Raw genomic sequence first — 15,853 nt, 5'->3', positions numbered from 1 at the left:
TAATTTAAAATAATAAATTAAAATTGAAGAATGTCCAAAAGTGATAACCGGGTATCATAAGCTAGTCTGTCCCATCTTAGAAAGGCGGGGTTGACAAAAGATTGATGTCTATCATGACTGCGACTCTAAAGGAATGTGTCCTGAGAGGACTCTAGTCATAGAGTTCGATCCAATCTAGAACTTTGAAGATGAACAAGAATACAAATTATAATACAATTAGGACGACCTACAAATATGGAGTTTAACGTCTATATAAGGAATGAGGACGTCACACACTAGGTACAAGCAATCTTACATACTTAAACACTTTAATCACCCTCATAAAAATTACTGACTTTATCATTAGAGTGAGTGGCCGGACAATCCCATCCGACGCTTTCTAACATTTTCTTGCTGGTACTCTGGAATCGAGGTCAGCCTTTAAAGATCTTTATTGATAGCTCGCCTCAGCCGATCGAGTTATTAATTAGCGCTGTCTGTGGGAAACTTCGTGCAAAAGCTTTGTTTCCCTATCCAATTAAGCTAAATGGTAACCAATCAAGGTCAGAATGGAGACGTTCGTCCACCAGGAATTGCAGTTAGAACTAGTAATTCCTCAGCTGGCCCCCAATTCCCTCCACAGATCAGTCAATCTTCTTTAGGTCCGCCTGGACCTATCATCCTAACCTCCTAGCCTTGGAGAAGAAATCTTATCAACAATTTCACACCGGAGCAAATTTTTAGTGGAAATTACACTTGGAGAGATTCATCTACAATTGAAAATTTTTTGGCTACTTGGCAGAGAGAGATGGACAAAGGCCTCAAGTACCTTTGTCTCAAGCTCTGATCTTCGTTTCGCCTGTCACGCCTTATAGCTGACCTCCGGCCTTGGGTTTTTCTCAGAGTCCTTACAGCCATCGCCAGAGAACATTGTTACTATGTATAATTGGCAAGTGGAAGAGATGAAAAAGTATTATGAAAGTGTTCTAGCTCAGACACTTGCAAGGCAGCCTATGCTAGTAAACACCAGCGGCATTCCTACAACATCCAAGCATACCTTAGGTATCAGTACGCTACCGACCATATAGATCACGAGAACGATAAATACTCAGACGGAGGATAACAGATCTCGTAAGAAAAACAACCGAGCTAGAGATATAGAAGAGGAGAGTTCTGATTCTCAAACCCATGATTCTTCATGGATTGAGGATATCATCAATAAAATAATTCATGATGCCTTGAAGAAGTATCGTGCAGGGAGAATAATGAGGGAAGAGGTCATCTCTAAAGGCAACCCTTTATGCCCGAGCATTCTAGTAGAATATTTTCATGAGAAGTTGAGGCTGCCGCCTTTGGATTCTTATGATGGTTTGAGAGATCCTCTAGGCCATGTTAATAATTTCAATAATAAAATGGGATTGCATAATATATAGGATCCTATCAGGTGCAGGATTTCTCTCACAACCTTGAAAGAAAGTCCTCAAAAGTGGTATCAGAGCTTACCAAATGACTCTATATATGATTTTGATATGCTTGCTAACTATTCAAAGCTCAGTTCATCATAGCATTCCTCTAAAGAAGAGGTCAAGTGACTTGAAAAAGTGTATCCAAAGGCGTGATGAAAGTTTAAAGGATTTTATGGAAAGACTCAACAAGGAAGCTGTCCAGGTCGAAAAACTCAATCAGGATACAACTATTGATGCAATGACTGACAATACCTGTATGAACAAGTTCAAGGAATCGCTAACTGTCGACCCTCTAAAGTCATATGCTGAGCTCATGGATCGAGCTCACAGTTTTATTAGACTAGATGAAGATTACAGAGTGGTAACAAGACCTGATTATGATAATCGATTGAGAGGTAAATCTGACCAGCCTAAGTAGGGGTCCAGAGATGACAGAAGGAAGGGTGACTCAAGAAGCAGCGGTGAAAAATACTTTGTTCCTCTGAACATGTCAAGGACCAATATCTTGATGTGGGTTCAGAAGAATAAGGGTGACATTCAAAGTTTGAACCCTATGAGGGAGCATACTATAGACTCGAGGAATAAAAGTAAGTTTTGTAAGTTCCATAATAGTCATGAGTACGACATTGAGGACTGCATTCATCTTAAAAGAGAGATTGAAAGCCTAATTGAAAGAGGTCACCTTAATCGGTTCATTGCTGGGGGAGAAGGTCAGTCCGATAGAAGTAGAGCTTCTAGGGGATCAAGGGATAGAGATTGGAAAAGTCTCCAAAAAAAAGAGACGATGAGAGAGGAGATGTGAACATGATCTTTGGCAGAGCCATGTTTGTTCGAAAAAAGATAGAGAGGGAATTGAGATGCCTTACCAGGACGCCCTAGTAATCTCAGGATATATTGCGAACTACTTGGTAAGGAGGCTATTCATTAATCACAGAAGCACAATCAACATCATGACTCTATAGTGCTACAAGGCCATTGGTGGTGGGATAATGAATCTGAAACCTTACACAACAGCACTTCTAGGCTTAGGTAGCCAACCAGTGCAGCCTTTAGGAATTGTAGAGTTGACTATGGAGCTCGGACAAGAAATTGGAAAGGCAGACAGAATAAAAGGGTTGACCAAAAAGTGGCAAACTTCATTCATGATAATCGGTGTCCCATTCGTATACAACATAGTCTTCGGGCAACTTGTGCTGATGGAAACTAAAGCAGCCATGAGCATTCAATATTTAAAGCTGAAAATACCGACTTCTATAGGGGTAATAACCGTGCTTAGAAATCAGAATGTGGCAAGAGAATGCTATCTTATCGGGTTAAAGTGATCCTGCCAAGCACTTCCAATAGAAGCTTCATTACATCCAATTGAAGAGGGTTCGACAAAGGCAGAACCAATGGGCGAATTAAGAAAATTTAGTTTGGGTGGAGAACTAGAGAAGTCGATCCAAATTAGCACTGAGCTTTCAAAGCAAACAACTCGGGGTATAAAGCAAGTGCTTACTAAGAAAAAGCACATGTTCGCCAGCTTGCACTCCGATACTGTTTGTGTAGATCCGAGCATCATCTCTCATCAGGTAAATGTGAGCCCAAGCTCTAAGCTTGTGAAGCAGAAGAAGAGAAGTTTTATGCTAAAGAGGCAGATCGCTATAGCGGAGGAAGTTAATAAACTACTAAAGATAGGATCTATCAGGCTAGTACTGTATCTAGACTGGGTAGCGAATGTTAGAAAAGAAGTCGAATGAAGATGGAAGATGTGTGTAGACTTCACGGATCTAAACAGGGCGTGCCTAAAGAATAGTTATCCTCTGCCCAATGTCGATCAGTTGATAGACTTCACCAGCAATTATAAGGTTTACAATTTCATTGATGTTGCTCACAAGTATCATCAAATTAAAATGTTCAAGCCATATGAGAAAAAGACTTCTTTCGTGACGGATATTGGCACCTCTACTACACTGTTATACCTTTCGGTTTAAAAAATGTCGGAGCAACATACCAAAGATTGGTAAACAATATGTTCAAGGATTAGATCGGTAAAACTATGGAGATGTATATAAATGACATCATGTCAGCAAAGGCCGAGGATCATGCCAGAGATTTGAAAGAAGCATTAAACATCCTAGAAAGTTACCAGCTTAAGCTAAATCCTGAGAAATGTGCTTTTAGTGTCAAAGCTGGGAAATTCTTAGGATTTATGATTTTGCAAAGGGGTATAAAAGCTAATCCAGAGAAGATAAAGGCGATCATAGAACTGAGGCCACCGAGCAACATTAATGAAGTGCAGAAGTTAGATGGAAGGATAATTGCTCTTACTCGATTCATTTCTTATTCGACACGAAGATGCTTGCCGTTCTTTAAAACCTTAAAGAATGTTAAGAATTTCAAATGGATGGAGGAATGCCAAAAGGCTTTTGATGAAATGAAAAAGTTCTTAAGCTCATCGCCCTTACTCAGTAGACCGCTAAAAGGGGAAACTCTATATTTATATCTGGTAGCAACTAAAGAAATGATATACTCCGTCTTAGTCAGAGAAGAGAATGGCGAGCAAAAGCCGATATATTATATGAGTAAGGTTTCGAAAGGGGCAGAGGCTAGATACCCTATGATTGAGAAGCTTCCTCTAGCGATCATCATAACGGTTATTAAGCTCAGGCAGTACTTTCAGGCGCATATAATAGTGGTCAGAACGAATCAACCGTTAGGGAAAGAATTTCAGGGGCCAGAGACATCTAGATAACTAGTCCATTGGTTGGTCCAGGTAGGAGCTTTTAAAGTTCGGTATGAACCCAGACAAGCTATAAAAGCACAGGTTTTAACTGATTTCGTGGCTAAGATGAGCATGCCTAGAAGTACTGAAAGCATGGACGAATCCCTTGTAAAATGGACATTGCATGTCGATGGAGCCTCTAATATATATGAGGCTAGGGGAGGGATACTCCTTGATGGTTCGAATAATATTCAGCTCAAAAGCTCGGTGCAGATAAAACTCAAAGCTTCCAATAATGTCATCGAATATGAAGCATTGCTTGCTAGATTGAAGATGGCTCTACCAGTACAAATAGAGCATCTGCGCATCATTATCGACTTGTAGTAAATTAAGTAATGGGTATCTTTGAAGTAAAAGACCCCGATTTAGCTAAGTATATAGGCAGGGCAAAAGCTATATTTAAAAGAATTGAGGAGAATGGCTGTCAATGTAGTATCATCCAGGTTTTCCAAGATGGGAATAAAGAAGCAGATTTCCTATCTAAGTTCACCTCGCAGGGAGAGCCTAACAGTAACGTCCCGTTCTACATACTTGAAGAGTCTAGCATCGTGAAACAGGAAGTAATGGTCATTAAAGAATATGATCAATAGATGATGGAGATTATACAATATCTTGAAGAAGAAAAGCTACTAAAGGATAAGAATGCTACAACAAAAATAGTAAAGACCTTAGTTATATACTCATTTCAAGAGGGTATAATGTATAAAAAATATATATCTCATCCTTGGTCAAGATGTATTACAAAAATAAAAGCTGACTACGTCCTTAGATAAATTCATGAAGGGATCGATGGCGCTCATGAGGCAACTAGTACCATAGCTAGAAAAGCTATCTTCCAAGTATATTTTTAGCCGACCATGCACAAAGACACAAAGAAGCTCGTACAAGTTTGCGAGAAGTGACAGGAACATTAGAATGTGTCTTACCTACCTGCCGTACTGCAGTGTCCGATCACCAGCCCTTGGCCTTTTACAGCATGGGGCATGGATATCCTTGGAACTTTTCCTCCTACAGCAAGGCAAAAGAAGTTCTTACTGATAGCAATCGACCACTTCATAAAGTGGATGGAAGGTGAAGTTGTAGCCACCCTCACAGAGAAAATGACAACTAATTTCTTCTAGAGGGAGATAATGTGCAGATATGACATTCCCCATATGGTGGTGACTGACAATGAAAAATAGTTCGATAATAAGGAATTTAAGGGTTTTTGTACTTCCATGAAGATCAACCCCAGATTCAACTTAGTAGCTCATTCTCAGACCAATGGGTTAACCGAGGTCACAAATCGAACAATCCTCCAAGGGTTGAAAAAAATTAGATAAAAGAAAAGGCAGATGGGTTGACGAGCCTCACAGCATTTTATGGTCGTACAGAACAGCACATAGAACGACAACTAGTGAGACACCTTCCAAATTAGCCTACAGAGCAGAGGCTGTGATACTAGTAGAAATGGGAATGCCGACTTTAAGAGTGCAGTACTATGATGAAAAGAAGAACGAGGAGCACATGAGATTATGCCTGGATTTGCTAGAAGAGCGAAGAGCGGAAGCCAATATAAAAAATGAAGCTTACATGTACAGAATGGCTAAGTATCATAATCAGAGAGTCCGACCTAGGTTAATTTGCATAGGAAAACTAGTAATGAGAAGAGCTGACATTAGCAAAGGAGGAGCAGGCGTTAGCAAGTTATAACCTAATTGGGAAGGCCCTTACAAGATCGTGAAGGTACTTAAAGAAGGTGCATACAGGATAGCTGACATGGCAGGAAGGGAGCTCTCTTGGTCGTGGAACGTCTAAGTACTCAAGAAATACTATCAATAAACATCTGAGGATGGCACAAGGCACATTTTAAGTTTTTTTAAGTATGTCATTTCCTGCTTTGATTTCATATATTTTATTGCTTATTAATAAAGTATAATTTTTCTTAGCATATTATTCATAAAGGCACCACTTTAGGCGCACTAAGCTCATCTCATGACACTTAGCACAAACTGTGCACTACCTTAAAGATGCCACTATCAGGCGCATCGAGCTCATCTCAAAGCACTTAGCACAAACCAGTGCACTACCTTAAAGACGCCATTATCAAGCGCACCGAGCTCATTTCATAGCACTTAGCACAAACTAGTGCACTATCTTAAAGACGCCACTATCAAGCGCACTGAGCTCATCTCAGAACACTTCACATAAATCAAGGGCTTAAATTAAAGACGCCACCTCAGGCGCATTTGAGCCTATTTCATGAGTGCCTTACACGATTACGATCATAAGAAGTTGGACACAGAATAATCAGCAAAGACAGCTGAGCTCTCATACTTGGAAAATATCTAGATTCATGTATGAAACTTTACCCTATTTTTTATTGTTAAAGGTCTGTTAAAGTCTGTTATATCTTATATATTACTGGGTTACTATACTTAGCGAAATATTATAAAGCAAAGTTCAAATAAATAGAAAGTCAAGGTGAAGAAGGATGATTTCATTAAATCAAGGAAAAAGTTACAAGGTTGTGAAGCTCAAGACTCATTTATAATGTCTCGAGCTTCATTGGGGTCACCCTCCACATCAAGATTATCTCCCGAAAAAGGAATTACACTACCAATCTCGGCCCTCACTTGCTCCTCGATCTCAGCTCCCTCAGTAGCTTGCTCCCTAGCCTTATTGTCGCTCTCCTCAATATCAAGCTCTTTCAAGAAGGACAAATCAACACTAGGAAATTTAGCTCTTACAGCCTCTTTAATAGCTTGCCCGTAGCTAGAAAGAAGAAATGACATCTCCAAATAGAATCTGTCCTTCTCAGCTTCCAAGTTCTCAATAGTCGCAGTCTGATTAGCAAGCTTGGAAGTGAGCGGCTCGCACTCCAGTTCTACCTCGGCAATGCGATGATTGACAGTTATTTTCTCAGCCATAATCGAGCTAAGCTAGGTGGTAGCATTTTCAGCTAGGCATTAGTAGCTTGAAGCTCACCTTCCCACTTTCACTCCCAAATAACAAATTCTTCAGACTATTTTTGAAGGATGTACTCGGAGTTCTCCACTTTACCACGATCGTGAAAAGCTTGCTCAATCAGCTGTCTCACATAGTTTTTCCAAGCATTGCCTACTGTCACAGCCTGAAAGGTCGAGTATATGTTAAAAAAAGAAGAAAAAAGAAGAAGAAGAAGAAGCTTAAAAGGAAAGACATTTGGTAAAGTTACCTGAAGGATAAGAGACATCTGGAGAGTGTGAAACTCGGAAGGATGCATGTTCTCAAGCTCCTTAAGATCAGCTCTAAAGTTTATCAAGCTAGCTAGCTCTTCAGCTAAAGGTGGCATTTAAATAATAGGATCCGCCCTATTTTTTTCTCTAGAGGATCATAACAGCGGTTGGTAGCAGGAACGCCAACCTCAACATAGTCATCCTCGTCTATGAACTGAAGACGCTTTCCATGGTTACCAGAGGATGAAGGGGGTCATAATGCTAACATCTAATGTTCAGTCAGTAGCGCCAAGTTCAGGTTAGGAATACACGTGCTATCTCTAGGAGCATTATATTGAGCCGGGGCTGGTAAAGGAGCAGGCGGAGCCAAAGACGATGAAGTAGACCTTCTACCTTTATTAAGTTTGATCTTCTTAAGCTGTTTTAAATCAATCACTACAAAAGAAAAATAGAAGCAAATGTTCAGATTAGCGAAACATAAGGGAGCCAGAAACAACCGAACAAACAAAGGGCTAAGTAGGTATACCTGAAGAGCTGTCACCTTGCTCAGCTCTCTGTTGCTCGGGTGTTTCAAGCTCAGACAAAAATTGATTTATAAGGGGAGTAACCGCAAGAGGAGACCCTCGTTTTCTAACATTCAACAAAACTTTACGACTGTTTAGGTCCTCCCTAAGGTTTAATTTCGATTGTTTTCAAGTCGGCAGCACATGCCATCTTCTCGAAAGATTAGTGAAGTCTGATGGATGCAAAACAAGAAAGTATTGTTCTCGCCAATTAAGTATGGACGAGACAAGACCGTCTGTGATTTTATATCTAGCTTGGGCCTTAAGATAAATAAAAGCATACTCGGCTACCCAAGCAACTAAGTAGAAAGAGGAAAAGAAGTACAAATTAGGAATAAAGTTACAGTTTTTACATAATTGCTTAAAAGCAACTAGGAGACGGATGGAATTAGGGTGAAGTTGAGCTATAGAAATATTATTATCTAAGATAACAGCCTTGATTAAAGGGTCTATAGGTAACCTAAGACCGACTTTTAAGTGCTCTTCATACAACACTATGTGGTTTGCTAGAGGAGTGTTGTTTCTGAGGAAATGCTCGGGACACTCCTCTAAAGTAAAATCAGAAGGGATATTATACCGAACTCTAAGGTTTTCTAGGCGAGGAAGGTCCATGGTATATGGGTACAAATGTTGATCGTTCTCACCATCTTTAAGGAAGATTTCTAAGTTTTCATCCTCCCTCTGATTAAAGGTAAGCGCCTCTCCATTGGCTGAATCGCCAACGACATTTTAAGTAAGAGTTTGGTCTGACTCTTCTCCGACATTTCTAGGACTAGTATTTTTTAGAGATTCCATTTAGTAAAATGGAATAGGAAAAGGTAAAGAAGAAGATGAAGAAAAGACACAACATAATGAAATATAAAGAAACTTATTGGTGACAACTAAGAGCTTGTTGAAAGCATGCTGAAGAAGAAAACGAAGAAGAAATATAAAAAAATACTCAAAAATGGCAGAAAGTGTTTCACAAAGGGAAAATGACGAACTTTTAGTGACATTCAATGACGAAGATACCATTTGGGATTAAGGAAGAACATTCTAGAAACTAGGGACATAACGTCCTTAGTTTAAAAGCAAAATAAAGAGCGGTTATCATTAAAGGCGCGACACACGAAGCGTCCCAAGGGCATGTCAGACGTCACAAATGTTTAAAAGCATTAGTACTCCTCATCATGTAATAATTACCGAGCTCTGAAGAATGATGAATACCGAGTATAAATACTCTCAGACTAACAGAGGGGGACTAATAATAACCAGGTATTATAAGTCAGCCTGTCCCACCCTAGAAGGGTTGACCAAAGATTGATGTCCACCATGACTGCGACTCTAAGGGAATGTGTCCTGAGAGGACTCTAGTCATAGAGTCCGACCTGATCTAGAGCTCTGAAAATGAACAAGAATATAAATTCTAATACAATTAGGACCACCTACAAATATGGAGTTCTCTCTTAAGTAGACTGAAAGACCTTCAACGTCTATATAAGGAATGGGGATGTCACATACCAGGTACAAGCAATCTTACACACTTAAAATTTTAGTCACCCTCACACAAATTACTGACTTTATCATCAGAGTGAGTGTCTGGACAATCCTGTCCGATGCTTTCTAACTTTTCCTTGCAGGTACTCCAGAGATCAAGGTCAGCCTTTGAAGACTTTTGTTGATGGCTCGCCTCAGCCGACCGAGTTATCAAAAAAGAATAGAAGCATTACCTACATTAAGAAAGAAAGTAGAGTTAACAACAGTAGTAGCATCAGGATGCTCTCAACGGGCGATAACATTATCGGCAGTGACAATCGCAATGGCCACAACAACAACTAACAATAATAGTTTCCTTTCCTCACCAAAGAAAAACCTTAGTTGCGGCGAGGACGACAACACTATTATATCATCCACGATGCATTCTTTTTCTGTGATGTTTAACTTATGGCATATGCTTGTACATAATTTTTCTGCTTAAAGTTTTTGATTTTTCTTTATTTAATTTTTAGATAAAAAGTCAAGATAGCCCGTGAACTTGCAAAATTTCACATTTAACGTAAATGACAACTTTAAAATATATCATTTTTTAGGTCATTTTTTTTTTTTTAATATACAATGACTCTTTTTTCATATAATCTCTTCATAATTTCTTAAAAAGATATCAAAATTTGCCATTTGCAATTATCAATGACCAAAAATATTAATAAAAAATCAAATATTATAAGAGTCAAAATAGAGAAATTAACAATTATGAAAATCACTTTATAGAACCCATGAATCAAATAAAAAAAATTTCCTAATTCTAGAAAATCCTGTACAGAACAACTAATCTATTTTTAATTCTAGAAAAGAATATACAAGATCCAACAAGATTCTTAGCAAAAAAAAAAAAAGGTTAGGAATTTATAGGCTTAATACATTATTTACCCTTGTATTTTTCACGCTTGACTTTTGACGCTCATGTATTTCTATTTTAACCAATTTCACATCTTAAATTTTACTTATAACTGATTTCACTCCTGAAAACTAATTTTACTGTTCGATCTCATTTATTTGTTGCTAGTATGGAAAAAGTTGTATTGCTAAACACCTAAAACTGCATGAAGGCATTATAATTTGTTGATATGGATAGAGCACTTCTCTCACTTCCTTATAATGAAGAGTTGCAACCTAATTTCTAAACAAGAAAATGGCGGATTAGAGGTTTCTTATTATAATTTGCAAATCAGGTATTTTGATTGTGTGATTTGAGATTTTGATTTGTTTTAACTATTATGATTTAATTTCCATTAATACTCATTTGTTATTCCTCTAGCTGAATTGATTAACTCATAAAAATATGTCCACAATATAGCAATTGATCACCACGTGCTTTCGTTTTGCATTTTCAGGGGTGAAATCAGTTATAAATAACAATTAGAATGTAAAACTCATTAACATAGAAATACATAAGTGTCAAAGACCAAACGTGAAAAATACATAAATGAAATAATATATTAAGTCGAATTTATATGATTATTATGAGAGTTTAATTTGAAAATAAAAATCATCAAGTTCAAAACCAAGAACCTCAAACAAGAAGACTCTTTCTAAGTTGTTGGTAAAACTCAATAACATAAACATGTTAGAGCTTAGTTAGAACATATATGTAATACCCATGATTTTTTTTTAATAATAATAATATTAGTAATAGTTAGTAAATGAGTTTTTATTTAAATTTATTTTATTTTATTTTTATTTTATTTAATTGGAATGATTTAAATAGAATTTTAATGCTAGACAATATAAGGGAATCATTTTGTATATCTAATTTGTTTGATTTTTAAGAAATTAGTTAAAGTAAATTCTTTGAAAAATGGATTATATTTTCGGTCATTCAAATTTTCACAATATGAATGTATAAATTAATTTATATATTTGAAAGTTATGAAAGAATTAGTAAAGAATATTTTATAAAGGATTATTGGGGAAATTGCATTTTAATTAGCTAATGGTGTTAATTTTAATTGAAAAATATTTCGCAAATTGATTAATTAAATTAATTATGTGTTAGGATTAAATTGAAAATTTATCTTGGAATAAGGATTTAAAAATATAATTTTATTAATATGGGATTTTAATAAAAATTTGTATGTTTGGTATTTTTGTAATTAAATATATCGGTAAGGGTATTTTGGTAATTTTACATTTAAAAGCAAGGGTAAATAAGTAATTATATATTTTCAATAATTCTAATTTGACCCAAATTAAATAGTTAGGGGCTTAATTGAAAAGCTAAAGAAAAGTTTAAGAATTAATCAGAAATTTTGCAGAGCGAGATTGTTAGTAATTAAAAAAGTTGAGGGACTAAGTAGTAAAGAAGAAAAGTTTAGGGACCAAAAGTTGATATAGAGAAGAAAGAAAGAAAAGGAAAGAAAGAGAATAAGAAGATGGCGTCGGGGAAGAAGGAAGAGGGAGAAAGGAGGAGCTGTTGTCTATCGAGATCGAGGCGTGACAGTGCGAAAGCAAAGAAAAAAAATAGAGAAGAGAGAAGCCGCCAGTTGTCAACGCCGTGCATGGCATTTCCAGCGGCTTTGGCGGCCGAGTCGGGTGGCGATCAACTCCCCTCGGCCTCAGCTTCATTTTGGAGGTAGTGGTGTCGCTTTTGGTGGCCGGAGTCGCTAGTCGCGGTGAGAGAGAAAATGGAGGGCAGCTTCCGATTCGTGCGAATTATTCCCCCAACTAACGAAGAGATCTAAGCGGAATTGCCACATATGAAATTGAGCACAATTTTGCAAAGAAATAGCCCACTTCTTTCTCGAGAAGAGATGGGAAACATGCTCAATATCATTTGATTAAATAGTTGACCGAGCTCCTTGTTGTAGAGTTTTTGGCTTTCCCGGCGAGTTCTGGCAAGGGTTGACCGATCAGAGAACATATTCGGACTCTCCTCAGCTCAAGCTTTCCAATGGCACCGGTTTCGTGGCGATCGGACTCCGTTTGAAAATCGACGACCGAGATTGTCCATAAATCTCTTTGGATGATTGAGGGTCAAATCGGAAGATCGGAAACTGGGATCATCATCAGCGCATTGTTTCAAATCTGTTGGTGCGTTCGGATCTTCGATCGGACTCCGGCGGCTGGAGGTGAGTCGACCGAGCGATCAAGCGTCTCGATAAATCCGTCAGTTCGGCTCGCTCCACCCGAGGCATTGGAGCAGAGCGAGGAGGTCGTCAGAAATGTGAGTTAAAGTCATATATATGTTTACGTGTGTCATGCTAAAATTTTACATAATAGCTTTGATTAAATTATTAATGTTTTAATTAATTATTTATTTACTATTTATATATGTTTCATTTCTGCATTATGGCTATTGTGATTGCATGTTGACTCGGAATGAGACGGCAATAGAACATGCCATCTGATGGGTTGCATTAGGACCACGTGCGCACCGGTATGTATTTTGAGTCAAGTAATAGGAGAATGGTTTAGGGTTTGCCCTGGTCGAGTTTAACTCTCTGGGCAGAGTAAAGTGAGTTGCCGGAGTAAAAGTCCCTAGTCGAGCATTGCTCTCTGGGCGCCGGCTTAGTTGGAAAGTTAAGTGACCAGACTGGATTTAAGGACCCTGGTCGAGCTTCGCTCTCTGGGCGCCAGTCCTGTTGGAAACGAGAGAGCTAAAAGGCTGAGACTGTTTAATAATAGGGATTAAGGTTCTACTGAATACTCCATCCTGTGGTATGTGAAATTTATTTTTATTTAAGCATGGCGTGACACGTATATTTTTGCAAGACTTAATGTTTATTTTAAATTAAACAAATGTGTTATTGAAGTGTTTGTAATTATTTTTGGATATATGATTTTAACTCACTCTCGAGACTGACAATCTCAATTTAACTATTTTTCAGGTATGGTTAGTTTTTCTGCAGTGCTTTTCATCTAGCAGCCAGGTTCCTTCATCTTCGAGTTAATGTAATTGATATACTATTGGTATGTTGACTTTTATAATTTAGAATCTCCGCAGTAGAAATTTCAGATTTATCATTTTGAAATTTCATGTAAATTTCGATCTTGCCTATTCATGCTGGCAGTCCACATTCTAAATATGTAGAACCTGATGGTTAAGGTTGATTTTGGATCAGTGTTATTAGATTAAGATTTGATAAAGTTAGTGATTGGTAAGGCTTACTACGGGATTCGGTAGCCTTACGCCTACCATTTTCCTAGTGTCGGTCATGGGCCCACAGATCGAGTCGTGACAAGATAAAACATTTAGTCTATATTTGGAATGATATAATGAAGCATGTAATGGAATCACAATTACATTACATACTTCATTACTTTATTTGGTTATTAAAAATCTTTTTAATGTACTGAATGACAATTACCCAATGTAATCAATTATTCTTAATTTGATATAATGCCCAATATACATAAAATCTATGTAATCATGATTACTTATAATATATTTATATTTATTTTATTTTTTATGTTTTATCAATATAATTTAAATATCTTCAACCACCACCATTTGGCGACCAATGACCGACGGCCAAATTCCTTTCATCGGTGACCGGATTTCAGCGATTGACGATCAAATTCCAACCACCGATGACCGGACTTTGACAATTAATAATATTTTAAAAAGTAATAATTTTATATTATTTTTTAATATTTTATTTTTAGACTAACTATTATAAATAAACTAAATATTAAAATAAAAATTATAGTTACATTACATTACATATATTTTTATTATAACCAAACATGATAATGGAACGGTGAATAAAAATCCTTGCTTTTTTTTCCTTTTGCTCTTTCTATTCTCTTATTGTGCTTCATTCACATTTCTACTTTTACCTCATCATTGAGGAATAAACTCCAGTTTGACCACTGATCTTATTGTTTAGGTTCAATTTAGTACATTTTAAGTTTATAGACATTTTAGCCTAAATCTTTATATATTTAGCTCAAATTAACTCTAACTTTTTACAAAAATGAGAGAGCGAGTTACATATTCTCTAGAAAGAGAGTGGATATAATAAAAATAAAAATATTAAACTTTTATATTAAATTAAATTATTTAAATTAAAATATATATATTGATATTTAAACAAAATACAATAAAATTATAAATATTGCCACTTTCTAGTATTTTATTTTTTTCTCTTCGTAATGACGGTGAAGAAGATAGTTATGGTAGTAGTAGTGGTGATGAGGATAGTGAAAGTAAGAGCGGTTTTGACGAGAATAATGGTGGAAATAATTACATATTGCTTAATTACATTAATTGTATTAAAATTATAAAATAATTTTTAAACATTATTATAATTTTTTAATTATTTTTTATTTACAAGAGAGAGTGACTCTCACTCTATTTTTTTCAAAATATGATTAATTTGAGTAAAATATATAAAGATTTAGGCTAAAAAGTCCATAAATTTGAAAAAAAAAACTAAATTAAACCAGGATGACTAGATTAGTGATCAAATTGAACTTTATTCCCATAATTGACCATCTATGATCCGCAATTTTCTTTTATTCTTTGTAGTTTCATGTTATTTTCTCCTTAATAAATATAGATTTAAAAAAAAATTATTTATTATTAGAATTTCTTAAAATTTCTTTCTTTATATAGTTCATATGTCTGTTAGGTTATACTAACAACTAAGTGTTAAATTGACTACACGATCAAAGTTTAAAAGTATAAATATGTATTTAACCTATTTGAATTTTTCCTTTTATGGTTGTATTCATGGAATTTTGTATATTTGAAATGCTTATTGTAAGAGTTTTTTGTTAATATTTTGGCAACTAGACTTATTTAAAAATAAAAATTCAATTTGTAGTTTTACTGGAAATTTTTTATCAATATAATTGAAAACTACAAATATAAATTTTTGCTATTCAATTAAAATTTTTACTTTTATTATTGGTCAAATTTATTACTATTCTCTAATAAAAAAAAACTCAATCTATTACAATAAAGCTATAACAGATGGATAAGATCATGAAATTAATTTGAAATGTAAGAATATTCTTATAAATTAAATACACTATAATTTATAATTAAAAAAAGCATTATATTTTAAGAAAATACATTTGATAAAGAAATTTTAAAATAAAGACAATTTAAACATTATGTAGTAATATTAGCTTTGTCGTTTACCCAAGTCCTTCTGTATATTTTTTAGTCTGAACATTTTTTATTTAGCCAATGCATTTGGTGACAATTAGGTTTAATATCAAAATATTATTTTGATAGAAAAGAAAAATGTGTCTGTTGCCTTTTTCTTTTTCGCATATATATTGGCGTAATATTAATACCTTGGAGATATCGCTTTCGAATTATTTAATTGGATTGTAGTTCTAACTTTAAACGCCTGAACACAGTGATTCAACATGGAGAAGCTTCCATAATATTTAATC

The sequence above is a fragment of the Ricinus communis genome, chromosome 9 (assembly GCF_019578655.1).
Source record: "Ricinus communis isolate WT05 ecotype wild-type chromosome 9, ASM1957865v1, whole genome shotgun sequence".
Taxonomy (NCBI): Eukaryota; Viridiplantae; Streptophyta; class Magnoliopsida; order Malpighiales; family Euphorbiaceae; genus Ricinus; species Ricinus communis.
This window is presented reverse-complemented; position numbering follows the sequence as displayed.